Source organism: Octopus bimaculoides, chromosome 13 (genome assembly GCF_046866305.1).
Source record: "Octopus bimaculoides isolate indiv1 chromosome 13, ASM4686630v1, whole genome shotgun sequence".
In the NCBI taxonomy this organism is placed as follows: domain Eukaryota; kingdom Metazoa; phylum Mollusca; class Cephalopoda; order Octopoda; family Octopodidae; genus Octopus; species Octopus bimaculoides.
Window position 1 is genome coordinate 32,778,919 of NC_142940.1, and position 18,356 is coordinate 32,797,274.

Sequence of the window (18,356 nt, forward strand, 5' to 3'; positions counted from 1 at the left end):
ATACCAGCTCTAGAATTAAATTAAAACCTTTACCGTTTCCCCTACCACACAATTTACCTAAATCTCAAATTTCATTAAAATCGGATCAAAAATGTAAAAGTTACGACCAAAATTAAAATCCCTATGGGTATTTGCACGCAAAAAGCCTATCGATTATATAAAACCACTGCTCAGGCGCAATTATCGATTTTTTGTCAATGCCATATACTGATATCAACTCACTGCCATGAGCATCGCTCACTCATCGACTTTCATCAAAATCGGGCAAAAACAGCAAACGCTGCAGGAAAAATTACATTGTTATGGGAATTTCCATTCAAACGCCCGATTGAGCTCACAAAAATTGATGCCAACTGAGCATTATCGAGTTTTCGAAAAATTCCGGCCTTGTGATCTACTTATGTGCCAAAAATCTTTAAAATCGGTTGGACGGCGTGTGAGGAGTTAGAGTAACCCTAAACATACACACAGACACCATTACACATTTATGTATGTAGATATATATATATACATATTTATATAAATGTTTATATATGAGATATATATATGACGTGTGTGTGTGTAGACGAGGTGCTATCAAAAGGTTCTCAGACTAGTTATGTTTAATAAAAATAACTTATTTACCTAAGTTTTAACATCATTTCCTTCGAAATAGTCATCTTGTGCAGCATTATATGGGTCCTAGCATTCAGAGTTAAAATTTTGCCGAGGTCGACTTACATCCTCTCGGGCTCAATAAAATAAGTGCCAGTTGAGTACTGGGGTCGATTTCCTGGCCTTGCATAAAATTGGAAACCTAAGTTTCATTGCTGTAAACCGCTGCAATTATCTCGCTGGAGAAGTGACATATGCTGCTTTTTTTTTTCTATAAACTCAGTTTAGAACACCGAAACGAGAAGTATCCAACTATTATTATGATTGATCTGAATCCATTCTCTAGACTGGAAAAGTTTTTATTTGAACCTACAAAATCAAAATAAATCGATATTTATATTGCATTGCGTAACATATATTTTTTTTTTTGTCTTTGGTTAGTAAGTATTATTTCCTCTTTGCCTCTATTTAGAAATCAAAGGAAATGACTATTATTTCCTTCAAACTTTGCTTTTGTGACCTGGAGATCAATGTTTCTATTACATCTCAGACGGATTCAGCGCTGAGATGCTAATTCAGAAATGTTGTTATAGCAAATAACCTGCTCGATACCGCAGATTTACATGTCAGTTGCTTGACCTTAGCCACTGCCGCATGTCTCTTAATGGCTGACAATATGTACATCACTGATCATGAGCAGGAGTAGAGGAGGAGCATCATAGTCAAGAGGGATTCTTTGAGGTTTTAATAACTGTGACGAAAGTTTCAATGAAATATTAGCCATTTTTCATACTTTCCAAGGGTAAACAAATAAGATATAACAGTTGCTACCCAAGGACAAAAGTCATGTTACACAATATTATTTTATAATCAAATTGTTTTGTTAATTAGTTAATCTTAATTAAAAAGATAAGACTGTAACTAAGACCAAGAATAAGGAGACTGATTTTAATATTTCTTGGTCGTTTGTAGAAAATGTATTGGTTAAGAATTCCAGAGGGTTGCTACTTTGAGGCAGCTTGGGTGGAGTGTTTCGTGTAGTGGTCTAGCAGGTGAGTCAGGGTGGATCAGCGTTCATGGAAAGAAGAGATACGGGTTCAATTGCATTTTCTGGTTTTCGGTAAAGAGGGCATGCAGACAGCTAGTTTAGAAAAACTAAATCTGCCATAGCCTCAGGCCGACCAAAGTCTTGTGATTGGATTTGGTAAAAGGAAACTGAAGGACATCATATATATATATATATATATATATATATATATATATATATATGTCTGTGTATGTCTTTGTGTTTGTGTTTATCCCACAGCACTGCTCGACAACCGGTGTTGATGTGTTTACGTCCCTGTAAATTAGTGGTTCGGTAAAGCAGACCGACGTGGTAAGTACTAGTCTTAATACAGAGAGTATATACTGGAGTCGATTAGTTCGACTAAAATTCCTCAAGGCGGTGCCCCAGCATGGCCACAGTCTAATGACTGATACAAGCAAAAGATAAAAGGTATGATGAAAATAGAAGACACACACACACAAGTAAAGAAATTATAATTCATCTTGTAAAATTATATTTATTGTCTTGGTAAATAAAATATATTCCTTCATTTTATGAGTTGAATAAATTTAAATATTTGTTAATGTTTTCTGTAATTGGTAAAGAAAAGGTGCAGTTTATTAGATTCGCAAACGTTTGTGTTAGGTTACGTACATCAAATTCTAAATTAACAAATTTATTTAAACTTGGAAACTTACGAAAGGGAAATCTGACGTTTGCTTATTTCTTTTATCAAATTTGTTACTTTCTTTATGCAATATTTAGTTTCATGAGTAAACATATTTATTGTTTATTCAATAAGAACACTTTTATATATACATATATATAGTTGAAATTTACAGAAAAACAAAAGACGAAGACAGGTATATAAACAACACACAGGTGTATTAGTTTAATGCTCGGGAAGGTGAGAAAGTTTTTTACGTTTCGAGCCTACGCTCTTCAACAGAAAGGAACACGAGGAAATAAACAGAGAGAATAAAAGAAACTTTTGGAGGATAGCGGTCAATCATGGCGGCTATGTATGTATATGTGTGTGTGTGTGTGTGTGTGTGTGTGTGTACGTATGTGTGTGTCTGTGTGTATTATATCATATATACAAATATGTGTACACAAGTACATATAATGTTAGATAGATAGATAGATAGATAGATAGATAGATAGATAGATAGATAGATAGACAGACACTATGCACATGCATGCACACACTCGCACACAAATACGAACACATGTGTATAAGCATATATAAGCATATATACATATATACACTCAAACTCTCGTGTTTGCGTCAGTGTATACATAGATAGATTTATGCGTGTATGTGTATATATACACATGCGTATTATATATTTGTGTTTTGTTTATTTCGATTTATTTATTCCTATTTTTCTAATCCACCTCAACAAAAATAGTCAAACACAATTATGAAACCCTAATTAATTAAATCTAAATTAACCTTTATTGAAACACGTCAAGTTTAGGTCGACTTGCTCAATTGTTCGTTGTTGTGCTTATCTCAAAGACTGCCTCGGGCGCATCTGCAGGTGATGTCTTGTTTTAAAGCATGTTGTTTTAAAGCATGTTGCGTATTTGTGTGTACGTGTTTGTATGTGTGCATATGTGTGTTTGTGTCTGTGTATGTGAATATATATGTCTTTGTGTGTGCGTGCGTGCGTGCGTGCGTGCGTGCGTGCGTGCGTGCGTGCGTGCGTGTGTGCGTGTGTGCGTGCGTGCCTGTGTGCAACTTTGTATCCGTGTGTATGCATGTGTGTATCTGTGCGGGGAGTCCTACATGTGTGAGGGGTGTCTGAGGGTGTGCATGTCTGTGTGTATATGAATGTCTGTGTGTCTGTATATATTTGTGTGTGCATGTGCGCATACGTGGTTGAGTGTATCTGTGTGCATGTGTATATATGTGTGTATATCTGTGTGTGTTGGTTATGGTTTTTCTGTTTTTTTTTTATGCAAATGTTTGCTTCGGTGTTTTTCTCTTTCTTCCTGGTTTCGTCGTTCTCGGTCTTTACCAACCGTTGTTTTTTAACTCATGAATAATATTTAACTAAATATAATTACTGAATAATATTAGCATTTTGTCATATTATCAGTTAAACAGAGTTTTAGAAATAAATGTTATTTATTTTCAAAATTTTTTTTTTTTTTGTTATTTTGTGTTGACTTAGACGAAAAAAGCTGTCAGGTGGAAATTGAGTTTGCAAACATTTTGTCATTTATTAATCACACTGAAGTAAGCACTTCATTGAATCTGTTTGCAGGAAATTGTGTGGCATGAGAGAGAGAGAGAGAGAGAGAGAGAGAGAACAAGGGAGTACGTTTGTGTGTGTGAGTGAGTGTGTTTGCTTATATGTACCGATTCAAGTTACTGAATACCTCTCTTTCACAAACATAAAAATGTTTGTGAAATCAATTTCCAGATGACAAAATTTCTATTTCATTAAATAAATGCAAAATAAAATAAAAATAGATGTTTTTTTTTAAATATGTTTAATGAAAATACAAATCACATTTATTTGTGAACTTGCATCTAGTTCCTAATATAGTTATTTCGAATTTAGACGTAACACCAGCAGTTTTGAGGAGGGGTGCTAAGTCGATACCATGGGTCTCACTAGCGCTTTATTTTATCGAGCACTAAAGGATAAATGGAAAGTTGACTTCAGCAGGTTTTGAACCTAGAACGTAAGGAGCCAGAACGACTAATAGAAGTTTTTGCTTTTTATTGCTTTCCCCCACGCGTTTACGATTCCCCAAGTTCCCCACTTCTGGTGTGGTGTTAATATAATAAATGCTAATGTTTTTTTGTAGTTATAGTTAGTTTAATAACTGTTTATCGTTGACAGGTGTTGGGTGACATTTAAACAAGGGAGATAACAACCAAACAAACAAATCGAACAGTTCTTCAGGATTAATTAGTGATTATCTCTAATTACACACGCGCGCGCGCACGCATCTAAACTAGAGTGGTTAAATTGTAAAGTATGGCGCCTGTGAAGTTAAACGTGCTTTATTGCAAAGTGAGAAACTGATATGAAATAAACGAGAAGATATTTTAAAAATCTCAAAATAAATATATTGGTTTTAAATTTTCGCAAAAAGCCAGCAATCTCGGGGGAAGAGTAAGTCGATTACATCGACCTCAGTATTCAACTGGTACTTATTTTTTCGATCTCGAAAGAGTGAAAGGCAAAGGAGACCTCGGTGGAATTTGAACTCAGATCGTAAAGACGGATGAAATGCCGAAATGCTGACGAAATTCCAGATTTTAAACGAACAGCGTACTCAGCCGTACCGCCTTTATCTTTCAAAAATACTTTTATATAGAACATATTGTAGATATATCTTGTTTCTTCTATTTGGATTATGTGTATTGCTAAATGAAAAAAGTAATTTTTGACTAAGGTATCCTCAGTTGTATGATGTCCAGTTTCATCGCCTTTATAATTTCATCAGTTAACTTTAGCGGGTAAGGCTGTGTTTTAGGAAGACTTTGAGTTCATTGAATCGAACTTGACTTGTTTTCGGATCAACTACTATTGTACAAATACGTCTTGCAAGACTATATGGAATGTTCCTTTAATGTGTGAAGGATGGTAATAAGAGTATACTGTTGTGTGTGTGCGTGTGTGTGTGTGTGTGTGTGTGTGTGTGTGCGTGTGTGTGTGTGTGTGTGTGTGCGTGTGTGTGTGTGTGTGTGTGTGCGTGTGTGTGTGTTTCGTAAAATATATCCGTTGTTACTGTGGAGTCGCGTATTTTACATGAATGTCTACGAACAGTTAGACATTATGACTGAGTTTTCTGTCATGAATTTGATAGATGAGTGAGGAGTATTCAAAATGTTATTGAATATTGGTAGATCATCATTTGATTTCTGCCCCAACATAAATCAGTCATTGAAGAAGCGTTTCCACTTGTCGATTGTATATTTTTTGAAATTTTGGTCAAAATTTTACTCTACTATTTCCCCTGAAAAAAATCCCGAAGTTATCATATGAGATGGTAAATTTGCAGAATAAACAAAATAAGGAAAATAAAAGGAATCGTGTAAAGCTGTTGCGGGGCCAACATATCTAGGCCGTAAACACATTCATACGTAATATGTACATGTTGCCATAGGTGTGTATAACACAATACGTTCCAATGAAATTGATAAAGCAAGTTGGGTGTCCCACCTCAGAAGAAGGATGACTAATGCGTATTTCCTAATGAATCCCTACAGTACATCAACGTCATAGCATATCATCCTTAATCCGTTTTAAATAGGATAAGGGTATTTCTGACAGGTGAGCCAACCTCTCGGCTAATGGAAATATCTTCGATAACCATGCCCTTTCCAATAACTAGGCGCTCTGTACAAGCGGTTTTTTCTCTTTTTTTTTTTTTTTTTTGTTTTTGAGAAAACCTCCTCTATATCTAACACTAGACTTAAAATAAACTAGAAAAAAGGGAAACACAAGATCAAATTCCGTAAGATTTTAAATTTCTGAATATACATAGACGCAGGTGTGGCTGTGTGGTCAGAACCACATGGTTCTTGGTTCAGTTTCACTGCGTGGCACCTTCAGCAAGTGTCTTCTGCTATAACCTCAGGCCGAACAAAGCCTTGTGATTGGATTTGGTAAACGGAAACTGAAAGAAGACTATCATATATCTGTCAGCCACGCTGTGACCGACAACAGAATGTTATAGCCGAATCTACTGCGTGTCTGACAATATATGCCTAGGTTGCGAATGCAAGAGTAAGGTGACCGTAGCCGTTTGCGTGGTGATCACGTTTTATTGGTTAATTTTCAATCATCATCAACCAATAAGCAGTAGTTTGGTATGCAGCTTTCTTCGAGAATTTTGTCGTACTCCTTTTCGCCTTCTCTTCATTGCATGGTATGTCCTTTTAGATTTTGCTAATGATTTTCTAAAAATTAATATTATTAATATTTTTAAAAATACATTTCTTTATAGTACAGCTTACAATACACCAGCTACTGTTCAGCATCTCTCCGTACGATAATAAACAAATACGACAGTTATTAGCGATTTTATCGTAGATATTTTTAACATTGTGACAGTCACGCTATTTCAATTGGGCGGCGTTTGGGTTTTCTGTTTATTTGATGCTGCCACACCATTAAGAGAAATATGGTGCATATATAAAATATTGCAGGCGTTGCCTTAAAAAGTACGAAACTAGAATTGAAAAATGTGCACCCTCAAAGGGGTTACAGGATGTCATAATAAACCTTAAAAAGTATGGGACTAACATTATGGCTCAAAAATATTGGAATCACTATATGTTGTACATTCTGTGGAATCCTTTTATCACTAGAAATATGTTTAGTTCATCGAAATCAAGTTATATTAAACATTAATTAAGTTGAGTTAATTAAGTTATATTAAACATTAATTAAGTACACAATTGTTTTAAAAAAACAATTGTGTACAAATGCTAATGTCATCTTTACGCAATAATTCAATCTATGAATGCTAATTTTAATAAATTTTCAAGTAATCAATCAAAAATAATTTAGTAGTAATTTGTTTAATTCGCATAATTATTCCATTAATATGTGTATCATAATGCGAATTATCTTTGCTTATAATTATGCCGGTTTCGTAATTTCGCTGTTATATAGATTCGACTTCATCATAAATCCAGTTTTGTTTTGTTTTTGTTCTTTTTTTATCATGGTAATTTGCATGCAGTGTTAAATATGTTTTTTATATATACTTTGATCTGAAGAGTATTATAATGAATTTACTTATTCGAGGTTAAAGATCATCTTTTGTACATTTTCAAATTTTTATATTAAGAACTCGGTTTGATAATTATCGTGACATCGTAATTCATACGAGTCTCTTTTCGTTTTACGATGCCACAGAATGTACAACATAGTAATTCCAATATTTTTGAGCAACAATGCTAGTCCCATACTTTTTAAGGTTTATTATGACACTCTGTAACCCTTTTGAGCGTGCGCATTTTCAATTCTAGTATATATATCTTTGTGTCTGTATCTACCCCCACGACTGGTTGACAATCGGTGTTGGTGTGTTTACGGCCCCTGTAACTTAGTGATAAGTAGTCTTTAAAAAAGAGAGTAAGTACTGGGGTCGATTAGTTCGACTAAAATTCCTCAAGGCGATGCCCCAGCATGGCCGCAGTCTAATGACTGAAGCAAGAAAAAGATAAAAGGTATGAGGAAAATAGAAGACACACACACACACGCACACACACACGCACACACACACGCACACACACACGCACACACACACAAGTAGAGAAATTATAATGCATCTTGTAAAATTATATTTATCGTCTTGATAAATAAAATATATTCCTTCATTTTATGGGTTGAATAAATTGAAATATTTGTTGATGTTTTCTATAAATGGTAAAGAAAAGTTGCAGTGTATCAGATACACAAAAGCTTGAGTTTAATTCTAAATTAACAAATTTTCGTAAAATTTAGAAACTTACTAAAGGGAAACCTAATGTTTGCTTATTTTATTTTTATTTCTCCTATATACTAGATTTAAAATCAAACTAGCTCCTCACAAAGATAATGGTCTCCTTCCCTCCAAAAAAGAATAACTTCTACCTTTCGCACTGCTAACACCTTTCAACGCTATACTCCTGCCACTAATCCTTTGCTTACTAGATGCTAAACCCGGCCTACCCGGAGGCAGAATAAATTTCAATCGCGCCTGGCCAATCAATACAACCCCTGGCATAAAACTCGCAGCTCTACGGGCAGAAAACTAAGAAAATATGGTCCGCACTTGCATTCTCCCTTCCACTTGAATCTTTTTCAAATCTTCAACTACTACTTCCCACCCCATCTTTAATAAATCTTCCATGAAAATTTTATATTCCACTAAACCTAACCTGGAATCTATACTCGTCGCCTCTAACTGACGAAAGCGCGGCCACCCGCTCGTGTATCCACTATAACTGCGTTAATGGTAACACCATGGTCTCGGATATCCCGACCTTTGGCGTTTGCAATCATCATAACACCACTAATTCCCCTCGAATTAACAGCATTAGCAACTCGGTCACTGCTGTTCTCATCAAGGACCACCAACTTACCTTCCTGATCAAAGAAGATTGCCCGTACTTTCAGATCTATAGATTTACGGAACAGCACCGCTACTGCACCGCCCGTTCCTGATAGACCCTGAGATAAGAATATTTCATAGTCACCGAAAATGGACTCTAGTGCATGCTCTCCAGAAATCCTCGTCTCGCTGATGGTTACCGTACCTATGTCGAGCGACCTAAGATCGTTTATTAAGGGACTTTTCTTCCAAGCTGATCCAAGACAATACATTCGCACATCCCACTCTCAACACAGTTATGTTTATGGAAGAAAGAAAAGGGAAGGTCACTCGCCTAGATCTTCGAGAAGCCTGGATGTCCCGGACATATCTTTGGGTGGCGGTGGTGGTGGCGGTGGTGATCGTTGTCGTTGTGCTGGTGGTTTTGAATTGCGTTGTCGTTCTGGTTTTTGTGTTTGCTATTTTTGTTGTGCCTTCGGAACGATAATATAAGAGTTTTGAAGAGGTTAGGATATAAGTCAGGATTCCGGGTGAGACAATATGGATCTCAGGACGGACAAGATGAAAGCAGCCACGAATACAAATTAAAAAATACAGAAATCCGGGGCACGATCTTTAAAGAGTGTTTATAATCCAGATTCAATCGTTTTGTCACCTAGAAAGGTTTACGCCAGTGTTTACTAACATGAGCAGACAAAGTATGTAACTGGTCTATACATTCAGAGATACAATTCTTGGATACATCATCAGTGTTGTTATCCTGGAGTCACTTGGTGTTTCGGGTCTTACAGAATATACCCTCATCCAGGCAACCCAACCTAGATTAATGAAGCCTAGCCCTATCCTAGGCAGCATTTTACTGACTCCACACACACACACACACACACACACACACACACACACACACACACACACACACACACACACACACACAAACACACACTCACACACACACACACATATATACATACATATTTTACTGACTACACACACACACACACACATCGTTCACCTCTTTTCAGACAAAGCCATCTCCATGCTTTCTCAGCACGAAAATATTGCCAAGCCTTGCCTTGAGAAAGAAGTGAACAGCTTAGTTATTCCATAAGAATAGAACCGATTTATCTCCTGAAACCATTATCCGTTTCGAAACCAATAAAATTCTTCTAAAAAGAAAAGATATGGAGAGATCACTCATTGATTTCATCAGTGATCTCACAGTGATTTCTCATATTGAGATCATCAATTTCATAAAAACGGTGAAATAGGAATAGTTTTCCCATTGATCAAACAGAGCATTGGTTCATTTTTGGAACCACCCGTAATTTATTAATTCAAGTCTTTAAAATCATTTTTCTATTTAGGGGAATCGGTGATGACCCTTCTCTCCCTTACCGTCTTACACAAGGTATCAACTGAAGGATCAGCAAGTTGTAGTCTGTATGTATACGTATATGTGCGCGTTCATGTTTGTATACATGTATGTACGCGTGTGTATGTATGTAAAAGAATATGTAGATATATGTATATGTATACGTGTTTCTGTGTATTGTATATGTGTACGAGAGGAAAGAACTACTACTTCTAAAAGCTGTTTATTTTTTATTTCAGCCAATCATGTGTGCCCTCTATTTGTCACGGTTGCCTGGTGTCTTTATCAACCAACTAAATTTGTATATTGCTGTCCAAGAAACCGACTGTACGAGGGTCGGTTGAAAAGTTTATAGATTGACCAAGATAGTCTCTTGGAATGTGATCAAATGAGGCTTATTTTTCAACATAGTCCTTCTTGCGATTCACATACTTCTTCAATCGGTGTTGCAGTGACTAGATCTCAATTGGGAAGAAGCTTTCATCCAGTTGGTCAAAAAAATTATCTGCACTAGATATGACGTCATCATTACTGTGATACAGGTTTCCAGTCAAGAAGGGTTTTTTTATGTTGGGAATCGGATGATAGTCAGATGGGACCAGATCAGGAGAGTAAGTAGGGTAATTAACCAATTCAATGACACAGTCTCGCACAGCAGCCATTGAAACCAAGGATTCGTGTGCTGGAGCATTGTCCTGATGAAACAAGACCCCTTTCATCAGTTTTCCTGGGCGTTTGGTCTTGATAGCATTTCGTAACTGCCTCAGCAAGTTGGCACAGTACTCTCCATTGATGGTGTGGCCTTTTTGAAGATAGTTCATACAAACAATGCCTTTTGCATCCCAAAAGACTGAAACCATCACCTTCTCTGCAGATGAAACAACCTTGACCTTCTTTAGAGCTGGTGAAGATGGGTTTCCATTGCATGGATTGTGTCTTTGTCTCTGGCTCAAAGTGATAAACAACACTCATCCTGGGTTAGGAAGCGTTCAAGCAAACCAGTTGGATCTGCCTCAAACAATGATAAATTTTCCCATGATGTGATCAGCCTGGTGCACTTTTTCTGTTGGTACTTGATAACAGCACGATGCCAAATTTTATCCATTTTTAAGAGTAGTCGTTACTAATTACTTCTGACGTCTTCTTTGAGCACCTAGCTGTAAGTTTACCAGGAAAGAAACAAATCTGTGATTAATAAGAAAGGTTGAAATTAATGCAGATTTCACATCACTTGCATCACCCCTTCATAGTCAGCATTTGAACTCTTCAGCCCGCCTTCGTGTTACCGCGAAACTCCAGAGGAACAGGCAACTGGATTAGACAAAATAAACCACTACATTCTATTATGATATTCAGCACTATTTCTTTCGTTCTTTAAAACTAACGACTATATTGATCTATGTGTATGCGTGTGCGTATATCTATATTTATATATATATATTGATTATTTCTTTATATATATATATATATATATATAAAGAAATAATCAATATCAGACTTAATTTATCAAAGTTCAATAAATTTCATTTCATCAAATAAATGAAATTACGCAGAATGGATGTTAAAATGGGTTATACTTTTATTTCATATTCCTATGCAATTGTTTCAGACAAAAGGACCAAAATTTCCATAAAGAGGACATCATAAAGGTCGAATTTGTACACTTCAGTAGGTGAGATTTAAGGGAAAATAAAAATAAACAAAAAGACGTATAAGATATACATAGAAGTTTTCCTTGGCTATCATTATTATTTAGGTATTTGTATATTCATACTTCCACTCACAATTATTTGAATAGTGACTAAAAACATTAAAGGTCTTGGCTCCTTAAATTTCTAATATTTAATTTTTGACTTCCTCATTATTAAACCCAATATATGTTTATTTAAAAAAACTCCCTATAGAAAATACTGGTCAATATGTATGAGCATGTACGTTCAGAAATACTAAATAAGGCGCTATATGTTCTTTCAAATTCATATTTAAAAATCTGTTAACCGTCATCTGTCATTTCTATTATATTTGTAAGTAAATAGGAAGCTAGTACTAGCATGTGAGATTAATTAATAGTTCATATATTTTTTTTTATTTAAGTATTACATACAAGCCAATAATCAATAGACAACATATGTCGTATTACTTATCTGAAAACAGCTAGATAAATATAGAGATTAAAAAATATAAACACAGCTAGATAAATATAAAAACATGAACCTTACAAAATATGTAGAAACTCTAGTAAAGATGTATTAAAAAGGAAACAAATAAGTGATTGTCATAAGATATGATAATGTGGAATTGAGCTATATTAGGTATTGAAGAAAAGCATTTTTTAATAAATCATTATTTCCTATATATATTTAGTTTATGGCGAAAATACTGTTGAGTTTTTCCAAAGGAGGAAATCTAAAAATCATATGGTAAATATTTGTAATCAATGCAGGGTAGACAACATTTGAAAAACCTTAAATACTGGCTCCAGTTTTTTTTTAATGCGTACATACATACATACATACATGCATGCATGCATGCATACATACATACATACATACATACATACATATACTTATGTGTATACATAAAAAAAGGAGTCTGATCAAAAATGGGAGCATGATCAAAATTACTCACGAAACACAATGTCTATTTCAAGTACTAATAATGTCCTGCAGATATATACGCATATATATGTGTGTGCGTGTGTGTGTGTGTGTGTGTGTGTGTGTGTGTGTGTGCGTGTGCGTGTGTGTGAGTGTCTATATATTTATATGCGTATATGTGCATGTGTGTGTACGTATGTAGGTGTATATGTATATTTATATGTGTATATGTATATACGTACGCGTATATATACATATGCGTATATATACATATGCGTATATATACGTGTGTACGTATGCATATATAAACATGCAAGTGGGTACATGTGAGCATATATGATTATAGGTATAGATATTTCATATAAACCAGGATTTATATATGAGTATGTGTGGATATAGATATATTTACACATACCTGCCTCTCTGTGTGTATGTGTATATGCGTGTGTGCGTGTATATATATAATAAACTCACATACATTTATACGCGTGTGCATACATATACACACACATATATGCATACATAAACACACACATAGATACGTATACACGTACTTATGGAAATGTATCCACATTGATTAGTGAAGAATCTATATATATGCGTACACATACGCACACATACATATAAATAAGCATATATACATAGGCATGCATATACACATACATTAAAATAGAAAAAACCCGCATACATATCTCCGTACATGTACACATACGTAAACGTATATTCATACATATACATCCAAATACAGAAAAAATGAATATACTAGTTAGATATATAGTCATACAGGCATATACATCTTAAATATTCTATAATGTAATTAAAATAATTCTGTAAAATTTACAAGGGGATATTAATATTCCTACCTAAATATGTACCGTGAAAGAATTAGTAATTTTCAAAAATAATAATACAGAAACTAATATTCTAAAGTATACGTATACACATACATATATACACACACATACATACATACATACATATACATATATGTGTGTGTGTGTAAATATATATATATATATATAATTTTTAACTTGTATAAAGGTATACACATACATATATATATACACATATATACATATACATTTGTACATATATATATATATATATACATACATATACATACATATATACACATACACATAAAGATATCATATACATTTATAAATATATATCCAAATACATGTGCATATATACACACGTACATGCATACATAGATGTACAAATATACAAATAAAAATACAAGCAAGAAGGCAACTATATAGGGTAAAAGATTCTCTTCCACCTAGACCTTTGCCTGAAAACAATATATTCTACATGTATAAATCCGACTATACAGAAATTATAATTTTGTATTTGCCACTATAATCTACACATACACACAAATAAAAGGCCATATGCATTCTTATGTGTGTGTAGGCATATATACATATACACTATTCGGGCAATGGATAGGTATAACATATATATATATATATATATAGATATACATATATATACATACAAATATCTTGTTTCTCATATCTATGGTGTTAACATTACCGATATGTACATTCAAAACATATATATACATTCAGAAATGCATCTGAACATATACATTTTATCAGTAGGTCAGTAGGTATTTCATTCAAAAACAAGGATATACGTATTTTTTATTATCTAATGGGTCCATATAAGTTATTATATGCACAATCATGTAGTTTGGTTAGGGTTAGAAAACTTAGAAAATGGGTGCCTCATGAATTGTCTGAAAGCAACCGCAATTAGCTAATATAGGCTATTAAGCTATTATAGATCTATATGTTAGAATTCTTCAATTGTATAGTTCAATTTAGCTATTAATATATAAAGTGATATTATGTCTATAGTTTAAAAAATATGGCTATATTATTTTAAAATATATTTTTTTTAATGGTGGTGATGTGTATGTGACTTCAAATCTCATCTATAAGTCACTTTTGTTTAATAAAATGGTACCACCTATTTATATGTCTACATGAAAAAGCTTTTTCATTTTCATATTAACTAGGTTCCTTTTTCTTTTCATTATTTTATAGTCTTCCTCTGGGCATAATCTACAGAATTTATTGTTAATTTTGTAACTAGGTGCATATGCTAAAATATTCCATTTGATTGTGTAGTTGATTTTGCTTTTTTTTTTTCAGCTGCCATATTTTCTTTGAAAGTTCTGTACTATTCATTTTGTTTTTGTCCCTCAAAGTCGATTCGTGATTTGCTATTCTTAATTTAACCCAATTCTGCGTAGATCCGATATAATAAAACTTGGTCATATCTTGTGTAATTATTGTTACCTGGTATACTAAATTTTTTTCTTCTGCAATCCCTGTCTAACTTGCATCTATCTGGGTCTCTACAATTACAGTTAATATTTTGTGTAGATAGTGAAATATTATTATGCTTTGTAGATTTATATACGTTATTGTCTGTAAAGATATTTTTATTTTTAAAGGTGTTATTCATACTCATTTTTTTTTCTACTTTAAATCAAGAAAAGTCCTCCAGCAAACAGAAAATTGGTGAATTTTGAAGGTGATTTATGGAAATTAGTAAAGAATATTAAGTTTAAGAAAAAGTCCTTCAAGAACAAACACTTAAGAAAATTAAAGAATAAAATAAATGATCTTAAAAGAATGAAAGGAATAATAGTACAAGCGGACAAAACTGGAAATTTGTATAATGTGAAACTATACCATGAACTGTTACATAAGGAAACACTTAAAAAATACAAAATAGTAAATAAAAACTTTTCCGATCTATTACTCTCGAAGCTAAGAAAATAATGAATGAATGAATACAACATTGACGACATAACTGAGATTTATGAACCTTTAAGACCAAGAAAAAGTCCAAAAGACCATAAAGAAAATTTTGAAATAGATCCTAAAGTTAGACTGGTATGTCCATATAAATCCGACCTGGGAAAACTTAGCAAAATAAGTATAGATAAACACACACATTCTCTAAAAAGTAAAATTAAACTTAGCCTATGGTCGAGAACGCCGGATGCAATTGATTGGTTTAATAAGATTCAAGACATGAATAAATGTCAATTTATACAAATAGACATTACCGATTATTACCAACCCTACTGTATTAAATAAGGAACTCATAGTTGCAAAGAATAGAACTAACATGTCAATGAAAGAAATTAAAATCATACTTGTAGCAAGAAAAACAGTCAACTTCCACGAAGGTGAATATTGGGCAAGAAAAGACACACATGATTGTTTTGATATACCAATGGGCGCAGATGACTCAGCCCAGGTAATCGATTTAGTCGGAATCTATCTTCTACATAAATTTAAGGAAGAATTGGCGCCAATTACCGTGGCGACTCTTTATAAGGAACACTACTAATAGAAAGATGGAAAATTACAAAAAAAGACTACACACATTTATTAAGAACTACGGTCTATCAATTTCAATTGAAAAAGAAACTTACACAGTAAATTTCCTTGACGTAAACTTTAACTTTAAAACAGGTATTCATCAACCCTATAAAAAAACCTAACGCTAACGTTAGATATATAAATGCAACTAGTAATCCTTCACATAATATTATTGAGAACCTAAGTATGAATATTGACAGAAGAATTAATTATCTATATTCAAATGAAGAAGTATTTAATAAACATAAAGATAATTATAATATAGCACTAAAGAAGGCAGTGTATAATTATAAAATTAAGTACAATAAGAATTCTAACATGAAGGAAAACCAAAATGAAAATAAGAATAAAAATAATAATGATAAAACTAGAGATATATACACCAAGTTCTGTCTGATTTTACATTTTATTAAATGAATGAAATTTAATAATATTTTAGAATGTCTAATGGAATTAAAAATTATTTTTATGCATTTGTGTACATTTAAACTAATTAAATACTATTTTACAGAATAATAGAATTAAAATATTTTGATTAAAACCCTTTCTAACATGGAAGTATCCAAAGAGCATTTAAGGCACATAATGCTTTGTGAGTACAAAAAAGGAAACCCTGCAGCCGAAGTGACTCGAAACATACACTCAAATTGTGGGAAAGAATGCTTGAATGAAAGAAATTGCAGAAGATGGTTTGCAAAATTCAGAAGTGGAGATTTCAGCCTTGAATATGAAGTTCGAACAGGACGTCCAGTTGAGTTTTATGATAATCTCCTAGAGGCATTACTTGCAAAAAATCCTGCATTATCAGTTGAAGAATTGGCAATAAAGCTTAGTTCAAACCATACAACTGTTCATCGTCATCTTCAACAACTTGGAAAGGTTCCTAAACTTAGAAAATGGGTGCCTCATGAATTGTCTGAAAGCAACCGCAAATCCCGAGTTGACATCTGCTCTTCTCCTCATTCTCGCGATCTCATTTCACCCCTTTTGGATAGACTTGTGACTGGTGACGAAAACTGGATCTTCTACCGAAATGTTAAACGTCATAAATAGTGGCTTGGTAAAAGGGAAAAAGCTCAACCACAACCGAGAAGGGAACTTCATGGGGAAAAGGTTCTTTCTATCTGGTGGGATTGCAAATGAGTAATTCACTTTGAATTGTTACCACCTAATGCAACAATCAATGCTCAAGTCTACTGTCAGCAATTAGAGCGTTTGAACCAAGCTTTGAAGGAAAAAAGACCCGCTTTATTGAATCGGAAAGGAGTGATGTTTCATCAGGACAATGCGCGACCCCTCACTACAAAGATCACATCACAGAAGATCGGAGAGCTTGGTTGGGAAAAAATTCCTCATCCACCTTATTCTCCCGGCCTTGCTCCTTTAGACTACCATTTGTGTCGTAGTTTACAGAATCATTTGAGGGACATAATTTTCACAATCCAGGAGGAGGTCGAAACTGACATTTCAGAGTTCTTCGCTTTGAAACCAAAAGAGATTTACATTGATGGGATTAAAAAGCTTGTAAATAGATAGAAGGAAGTCATAGATAATCAGGAAAAGTACATTGTTGATTAAATTTCAATTAAATATAACATTTGATCACTTTTTTTCTTTATTCAAACTTCGAACAGAACTTATGGGATGACCTGATAAATATATCGAGGAAATAATCATTTATTTAAAAAGAAACCTTTTCTTCGATATCTAATATAGCTCGATTTCACATTATTATATTTTATGACAATCACGTAAATGGTGTCAGTTTAAATACATTCAGAAATGCATCTGATCGTATACATATTATCAATTGGTATTTCATTAAAAAACAAGGATATACGTATTAATTTATTATCTAATGGGCCCATATAAGGTATTATATGTGCAATCATTTAGTTTGGTTATACTTCAATTAGCTAATTTAGGCTATTAAGCTATTATAGATTTATATGTTAGGATATAAATATATGTGTATGTGTGTGTGTGTGTGTGTGTGTGTGTACATACACACACACAAATACACGTACGTAGATACGTATACACGCACACACATACACGTACTTATAGAAATATATCCACACTGATTAATAAAGTGTATATATATATATATAATATATACATACATATACATACATATACATACATATATATATAGATATGCATACATATATATACATATATATATATATATATATGTATATATATATATATATATATATATATATATATATATATATATATACTCATACATTCCCACACGTACACAA